The sequence below is a fragment of the Chanos chanos genome, chromosome 9 (assembly GCF_902362185.1).
Source record: "Chanos chanos chromosome 9, fChaCha1.1, whole genome shotgun sequence".
Lineage (NCBI taxonomy): Eukaryota > Metazoa > Chordata > Actinopteri > Gonorynchiformes > Chanidae > Chanos > Chanos chanos.
Window position 1 is genome coordinate 27,661,984 of NC_044503.1, and position 9,548 is coordinate 27,671,531.

Consider the following 9,548-nt stretch of genomic DNA (forward strand, 5'->3'; position numbering starts at 1 on the left):
GTGTGTATGCGGCAGGCTTTGCTCATACTTGCCTCCGCACGCCAACCTGCTATTAGGATATTAAAATTCCTCTCGCTTGGCAACCTGCAGGACACCAATGATCTGTGTGTGTTCACTTTGCCGAGAGAGAGAGAGAGAGAGAGAGAGAGAGCGAGAGAGATGAAAAGAGATGGTGTGAAGATGGGGGGGTTACAGCTACTGTGTGCTGACTGCGCAAACTTTTTACATGTTTTGCAGCACTTTACAGATTCATGGGTTGAACATACAGTCCTCCACACATGCACACACACACATGCACACACACATATACACATGCACTGTGTCCTCATTGAGCACTAGGTCCTTTCAAAGTGACCGTTACCACAGCGTTACTCCTTGTGTCCTTTCCAGACCTTGGCATACTCTCATCCAGTGTGTTTGTACGTAGTCCACACACACACACACACACACACACAGATACACGGCGTCCTCTTTAAGCACTAGGTCCTTTCAAAGTGACCATCACGACAGCTTGTGTCCTTCCCAGACCTTGGCGTCCTCTCCTGCAGTGCGTTTGTTTTTTAGCAGGAGCAGACTCATATAGAAGCGTAATCTGATTTGAAGCACCGTCTCCACGGCTGAAAAATGACAGCAATTTCGTTAACCGCTCTGTCCGTGACTCGGGCTAATGAACGGGCGGCGTTACTCCGTCTCCATACGTTTTAAGTTTGCTCTGAGATGAAATGGGCCTGACAGCTCGACTGCCAGCGCCTTTTCCATTTTTAAACTCACTAAAAAATCAAACGGACAAATTCAAGAAAAAAAAAGAAAAAAAAAAAAAGAGAGAGAGAGAGAGAGAGAGAGAGAGAACAGCGTTGCAATAATGGAAGACAGAAAAAAACAAAACAGAAGAGGAGAGGGATTAATGGACTTTGGAAGAATAATAGGTTCTCCTATGAAAGTTATGGGCTTGTTTGTGTGTGTGTGTGTGTGTGTGTATGAGTACATAGAGAAAGCAGTGAGGATGCCATGTCTGTTTGTCACAAAAGGTTAGCTGAGGATGCCATGTCTGTTTGTCACAAAAGGTTAGCTTGTTTTTTTTTTGCATTTATAGAGATCATTATGGAAATAGGAAAACGGAGTGAGGACACTGGAGAAAGAGTGATGAAGTGCAGAGAAAAAGAGAAGCGATGGAGCGGGCCATATTTCACGCGCACCAGGCTTTTTATTTCTTTATTATTGTTATTTATTCCTGCCGCATGGTGTTGGAATGCTGTAGATGAATGAGGCGACTGAAGACGGATCTTTCTCATTGATTTTCTCGTGATTGTCTCTCATTACGGAGAGTGGCTCCGCGTCCTCTCCTCTCTCCATCACGGCCGGATCGCTGCCTACTGCTGAGGTGCGGGTCGCTAGCTTTCTCCAAACGGAGGCCAAGATGACTCCATAACGTTACTAGAATTGAATAGTGTGTGTGTGTGTATCTGTGTGTATGTCTGAGAGAGAGAGAGAGAGATTGCGAGAGTCAGTGGGTGTATCTTTAAGAAGAAAAAAGAAAAACGCGGCAAAGAAATTGTGTACACGCATGTTATCACGCTTCCTGTTTATTTCTTTGTTTTTGGTTGTTAGGAGTTCTTCTTCCTGTGATTCTGTGGGAGTACAAAAATCATTGTAAACACCGTGTGTGCGTGTTTGTGAGAGTGTTTTTATGAGTGACTCCCAGCAACGTTCGGTGACCTTGTTCGAACATTAGCGAAACGAGCTCATTGGTTTCAGTGTAAGAACTCATTTAGATGGAAATGTGGGTTGTTTTATGAAAATGCTTATTTGCATTGTAGACAGGAGTCAGTCTCAGATTATCTGCCAACTGGCCACAAGTCCGTCATGATAGACTCTCTTGGACTGAGGAGTCATTTTATCTGTGAGTCTAAAAGGTACATTTGCGTACTAAGTTTTTCTCTTCGAGTTCTCTGGGCAAGCAATGTCTTCACAAGATGCAACTTAAACTGCTATGTGCACCCCATTTGCTGCAAGTTCGTTTGACATTATTCGTTCAACGTGTTGATATTAAGCTGACTGTAAGCTGTTTGTTTGTTGAAATCTTGTGAATTAATTTAAGCTTCATCCTCTTACACATTTTGCTTGCGTACTTTTTTTTTCTTCCCGAGAGCTGCGCAGGTCTAAGACAGCTTGATCTGCCTGGCGGTAAGTGTTGTCAAACAGTTAATGTTCTTAACAGATCAATTATAGATGAAAGCCGGTTCAAAGACGGCACAGAAGGCTTGTCAGAGAGTGGATCTCACTTTCACCCTCAAGATCTCCCACCGAAACTGTTCTTTTATTGGTCCGCGGAGATATGATATGCACTGTTATAATATCATTTATGTAAGAAGATCATCCATAGGTGCGCTTGCACCCCTACACACAGATGCTAAAGGTGTGTGTGTGTGTGTGTGTGTGTGTGTGTGTGAAAGAGAGAGAGAGAGAGAGAGTGTGTGTGTGTGTGTGAGAGAGAGACAGAAAGTACAAATTTTAGGAGTTCTTTAAGCCCATTTCTCCCCCCAGCACCTCACATCCCAACGGGTATTGCAGACTAATGACTGATCCCCGGCCGTCTGTTTCAACCAGTCTATTAACAACAGTGTATGGGGAGAACAGGAGAGAAAGAGAGAGAGGATGATTTCAAAAAGGAGAAAAAGGAAAAAAAAAAAAGCAAGGGAGTAATTTTCCTTCCCCTGAAGGACTAAAAAGCAGCTGTGTTCTCTGGCAGTGTCTGTAGACTCTGTAGAGACCACAGTTTTATCAGAGCAGGTGTGGCTGATTCACACACACACATACACACACACACACACACACACACACACACACACAGAGAAGTTGAGTCTGAGTGAGGCTGACAGAAACCATTTTGTTTGCATAGAAGTCTAATTTGCATTTAAGATGAAAGGGAGAAGGGGATGATACCCATTCCTGTACGCTGGCCCAGCGTCTTGGTTAAATGAACCGACTCCTCAGTGTCAAACGCCCTCTCTCTCCTACTGTAAAGTACTCCATGCCACAGTTGGTTTACCTATATCGAATATAAGTACAATCTCCCATTCGCTCTCACTCATCGTCATGCATTAAATCACACACACACACACACACACACACACACACACACACACAAAATCTTTTTCTTTTCTCTTCACTTTCCCTCACCCCTTTTCAACCTGCTAGCTATCTCGGAAGCACTGTGTGGATCCCTTGGTAGAGTCTGGATAATTTTCTGCGTGTGTGCATGCGTGCGTGTGTGTGTGTGTGTGTGTGTGTGTGTGTTCTGAGTTGAGCTGAACACTGCACACTCCATTGCCTTTTTCATGTAGCTGTGCCTCTTAAAGCTTCTTGTCGTCCCATTATCTTTAACAGCTCAGCATGAAACCTTCAGTCTGCCAACTATGAGAGAGAGAGAGAGAGAGAGAGAGAAAAGTGTAACAGCTAAGAGAATCAAGTCGAAATTGCCGTCATTTCATTTCTGAGTATTTACAAAAATGTTTCTCTGTGGTTGTATCTTCCCAGCGTTATCGCGTTGAATGCTAATTGGCTGGATCCACTGCAGCACCGAACTTCTAAGACTGTGACAGAGAGTAGGTGTCCAAGACCTCAGTTGTTCTGTACATTAGGGCTTTTGAAGGAAACAAAAGAACTTCTACACACATTGATAATTTGGTAACTTGCCAAAAAAAAAACCCCACCACAACAACCACAACCCAGCCCCCCCCCCCCCCCCCAAAAAAGCATTTGATTATTGGTCTGTGTTGTGGGTGCTGTTTGTCATTTGAACTGGAGTCAGAGCCTTAAATTGCCAGAGAGCATAAAATACTACAGGGCTCTCACACTTCATATGTTTGTACGTGTATGTGTGTGCGTTTGTGCGTGTGCGTGTGCGTGTGCGTGTGTGTGTGCGCGTGTTTGTGCGCGTGTTTGTGTGCGTGCGTGCGAGTGCTTGTGTGTGTGTGTGTGTATCGTGCGTATCTAACACTCTGCCAAGTCACTGCATTAAGGGAGTACATTTGTAAACAGACATAGCTCCACTCCACCTCCATCTCAGCAGTACACTGTGCAGACCCTGGCAGTGCCTGGCTGGGTTAGCCCTTGTCTCCTTTACACTGATGGAGGCCAATGGAGATGGATGGACACTGACGGCGGGAAGGGGAGGGTTGGTGCTACTCAGTGAGTCTCTAGACACAGAGTTATATTAGGTTGTAACAGTCAAAACTTTATCATGTAGAAATATGTAAAGTGCTTGCTTCCACAACTAGACTGTGAGCTGCTTTCAGCTTAGATGAATGAGAGACTTTGGTATTTTGGTAAAACATCTACGATGCGTGTGTGATAAACGGCTGAACCAAAGGAGGTTTGGAGGCATCTGTGACTCCTATGTGATGACTGACCGTTTCTGCCTCAGTTTGGATAAACAGAATGAAACTGACTCCGTGAGCTTGTGCAAGATGACCTGCTCACGTAACCTTTGATTTCAGTAACCTAGCTAGTGGTAGACACACACACACACACACACACACACACACACACACACACACACACACTACAGTACATTTCTATTAGTTACCTGGAATCCTGGAACAATAAACTAGGCATTGTTTCCTAGTTACTCAATGACTGTGTTATCCAAGAGTCAGAGACAAAATCGTTTATGAGTAATGGAGCATTCTGCCATCAGCTTTGGATGACTGATGTTATGACGTAGTGAGACATGTTATTGAAAGACCGCATCGTGTCCTCTTACCTGTTATGAAATTACTCCCACTTATTCCTTCACTTGCAGGGCGAATGCTACTTCTCCGTCTCTGTATTTTAAAACTATTGTTACCGGAGCATAACTCATAGAAAAGTGATAAAGTGATAATTTCCAGATCTTATGAAACGGAAGACTTCCTCTCCTAGATAATGATGTAGGGGGGGGGGGGGGGGAAGCCAACGAACGTTAAAACCGAACAACTCGACAGTTTTCCACCCGGCCTCACTAGCAGAGCGCACTTTATCACTCCAGTCGTTAAACTTTAGATTTACGTGTGTTGGGGATTTGTAAAAAAAATGAAGAGATGAAGACATGAGCAGTTGAACAAATCATTCATCAAGATATCCACATATACGGTATTTTATCAGTTCGTATGCTGAATATGCTACCCTTTAAAACTTTTGCTAATCGAAAGGAAATTTGATACTGTTTTATGTAAAGTCAACGGCTTTTCGAAGTCATTTTTGTATGGCCACGATTACACTGAATAATCAGATCATACAATAGTAATCGTTGTATAGCTCTTTGCCAATGTAAACTTGTAGATATTGGTCGTGGCAAGGTTTTGCTTATATCTGCTTGTACTTACAAATATGTGTGTCTGTCTGTAAGCACTCTCACAGGTGTTGGAATGCTTGGGAACACGGGGTGTTTGTGTTTTGGACAAGTTCTTTCAGAGTTTGAGTTTTTTCGTGTCCTCGGGGGTAACACGTCTTCTCATGGCATTTTTCCACATGACATGTTTTACGCGCACGCTCACACACACACACACACCCACACACACACACACACACACACACACTTGCAGACTCTATGGCATACAAAACATGTGTGTGCATGCCTTGTGTGTCCGGAACCTGTCACTGTGTTTCACCTCAGCATTGTTTTGTGGGAGACATTTAAACAGAGAGAGAGAGAGGGAGATAGAGAGAGAGAGAGGGAGAGAGAGAGAGAACTAATGATGAGACAGGCACAAGACACAGCTTGTACTGGTATGTGCCAAAGCTTGGTGTAAATTTCAGGTTGAATTTCAGTAGAAGTTAGGGTTTTCTTCTTGTTGTTGTTTTTGACAGGGAGGGTAGGTTTTGGGGAGGGTAGGAATGCAGGGTTCTATTCCACAGGAAGAATCTGGACTGTTACTGTAAGGCTGAACTGCTTAGTTATAAAGGAAGAATAAGGAAAAGAAGAAGAATGGGAAGAAGAAGAAGAAGGTGATGACAACAGCAGTGATGAAGAAGAAAGCATTTCCCAAATATTGGGACAAAAACATAATAAAAAGCTCTTGAGTATCATAGCATTCTAGTGGTATCTCTGGATTTGTATGCGCTGTTGCTGTTTTTTTTTCTTTTTTTCTCTGCTTCAGGACATTGACCCTTTTTGAACCTGCATCATAACATCGCCTGAGGACTATGTTCTGTATTTTTCTCTCTCTGTTTGTGTGTGTGTGTGTTTGTGTGTATGTGTGTTTTTAAAAGACTGGGGAATTGAGGAGTAACCAAGGCAACATGGAATATAGTGCACCTATTACATTGCCTGTGCAGAGATGATTGCGATAATGGGCTGAGAGTTTCCCGTGTGGGGCTCTGGTCTTTGTGCCTGGTCCTATTTGACTGCATTATAGTACGAATAGTACAGACGTTTGATCTTACAGAAAACGCGGTGGAATAAACAATTCTATGTCAATATGCATACATTACCGTCATGAGTCATCTGAATCTACAAATGCCTTACATGAAAAACATCTCTTCCACCGTCTCTCTGCAAAGAAAGAGATAGAGAGAGATAGAGAGAGATGGGACAGGCTGCAGTACATGAATACATGTATATTTGTCTGATCTTTTAGACCTCAATTTTCTCTCTCTCTCTCTCTCTCTCTCTCTCTCTCTCTCTCTCTCTCTCTCTCTCTCTCTCTCTCTCTCCCCTTTCTTTATTTCTTTATGTCTCATATTGTCCCATAGCAAATGCTCAAAAGTACCATAAGTGCATAGATTTAAGCAGTGTTAGAAAGAGATGAATAGGTTGAGACAGAACATGCTTAATGAAAGAGGTTAGAGGAGAGAGAGATAGAGAGAGAGAAAGAGAGAGAGAGAGAGGCAAGCTTTGTGAGGCATTGTAGGGGGCTCTTACTCAGCAGGAGTGATAGCTAAACAATAGAACAGAGTGCTACTCTCTGGGCTTGACGGAAAGATAAAAGAAATAGAGAGAGATGGATGGAGAATGGGTCTGGGAATAGGAAATGACTGCATGTATATTTATCTGAATTGTTTCCCCTCTCTCTCTCTCTCTCTCTCTCTCTCTCTCTCTCTCTCTCTCTCTCTCTCTTTCCCTCTTTCCCTGGCTTTATAAGTACGGGCATTAAAACACCCTATGATGTTATTTTCTCCTAATGAGCAGAAACCTAATCAGAGGCAGTGATAAAACAGAGTGTGTAAATGAGAGCAGAGGATGATAGAGGGAGAGATACTGTGTTACCTCGATAAATACCTTGATAAACTCCTGATCTCTCTAGAAGATGGTGGAGTATCTGGTTTGTTTCACTGTGTGTGTGTGTGTGTGTGTGTGTGTGTGTGTGTGCATTAGAGAGAGAGAGAGAGAGAGAGAGAGAATGAAAGTGAGTGAGCTTATATAACTCATAACAGTTGACCTCCATGACAACCAGGGTCAAATACTAAGTGCTTATGATTAAGTCAGAATGTTATTAATATATTAGGGTATATAATATATTACTTCATACAAGGAGATAAGGAAATAGTGCTGGGAGTGTGCAATTCAGTGAAATATTTGTAAAAATGGATTTAATAAAGGTCTTGCACATTTTGTAGGGATAGGTTTTTCTCTCTAGAATTTGTCTTTTTATGTTGCTGAGGGTGTATGGTCACGTGTTTGTGTAAAAGAGTGTGTGTGTGTGTGTGTGTGTGTACGCAGGGCTTTTGCTCTCTATTGTTCTGCATATCGACTCTTTTTCTGAGTGTCTGGGTGTAAGTGCTCAGCTGAAGACTTACAATTCTCCTGCTTGCCTCAAGCTCCATGGCTCAGATGTATGAGAGAGAGAGAGAGAGAGAGAGAGACTGAGGGTCTGTTCTCTTAAGCCTTGTCTCTCCTCTCACCTCAGGGATGTGTCAGAGGGGAATGCTGAGAATGTAAGACTCTGATGAGTGATGGGAGCAAGGCCAGAGAGAGAGAGAGAGAGAGAGAGAGAGAGAGAGAGAGAGAGAGAGAGAAATGGATAAATTTGGAGAGATTGGGGATATGAGCTAAGCAGAACACTTGTGCGTGTTTTAGCTGAATAAGGAATTCGCTACAAAACTGAGACAAAATAGATGATTTGGGAATGAACGGGTGGTGAGGGAAGAGGAGGTGTTGAGAAGGGAGGAGAGGATCAGGAGAGGTGGAGACACGCTAGGATGTCCGAGCGCCTTTTGAAATAGAGCTAGTGCAAAGTGAGATGGTTTTAAAAAAGGGGGGCGGGGAGGATACAGGACTGGTAGAGGGAGAGAGAGAGAGAGAGAGAGAGAGAAGAGAGAGAGAGAGAGAGAGAGAGAGAAGAGAGAGAGAAGAGAGGAATGATGGAGGACTGTGGAAGAGATATGAACAGGGGGGACAGATGGCAAAGTAGCTCCAGTGTTGGTATGAGCATTAATGGACACAGCTGTCATTCACTGTATGTGTGTGTGTGTGTGTGTGTGTGTGTGTGTGTACACGCTGGAAATATGAGTGAGATAAATTGTGAATGTGTGTGAAAAAAGCCAGTGAGTGTGTGTGTGTGTGTGTGTGTGTGTGTGTGGCGACACACCCTCATAGAGGAATTTCTTTGGTATTTTTCTCTCCTTTCACCTGTCTTCACATTTCTCACACTCATGTCGTCCTTCTCCTGTTATCTGCCGCTGCCTTTTCCTCACTCTACTCCTTTTTTCCTCTCTCCCACACTCCACTTTCCCCAAAATATACAAATAGTTTTTTTTTTTCCCTCTCCAAAAACAAGGCACACAACTACATTATAAATAAAGTCAGTAACCCAGGAAACAGATGTGGGACTCTATAAAACATGTATTTTGATTCATATATGACTTAAATTATCCCTTCCCGTCAAAAAGAATTGTTCATTGTTCATTGCCCCATCATCTAAGATCCAATAGCGGCGGAGCAGCTGAAGATACGCGCGGGCATGTCGTCATCTAGTGGTCACAATCAGTACTGCATATCAATCGTAACTTTTGAAAAACTCGAAATCTATGTTTCTGAAACGTCACAGAGGAAAATTAAGCATAGTTTCAACGCTCTCGTTTACTCTTATTAGTTAAATGTCCATCATAATTATTTCTCTCCTCTGCAGCTCCGCACTGTGAGTCATCAGGTGTCTGGAGAGATTGTTCTCAACCGAGATTACTCGTGCCGCTAACAGCTGTGTATGCATAGAGGACGGATTAATGGGTTTCAATAAATAGAATCTGATATGGAGAAAGAGAGAGAGAGAGAGGGCGGTGGGTGGGTAGGGGAGGAATGCCCTCTTCGGAATGCAAATTAGGATGCAAGCTGTGCTGAATTGGGGACACCTGGCGCCCTGAAATTAGCGGAGAGTAAACAAACAGACAAACAACGACATGCTTATTTTGGAAAATAATGTGGTATCAGAGACACAGTGAAAGACATGTCATGTGACCTTGTTCATTTCACCGTTATTGATAGATTAGTGATATTATTAATGTTTCATATCTGTTTTGTTTTTTTGTCTGTTTGTCTTGTTTTTTGACAGGCAACTGTTGGCTGTTCT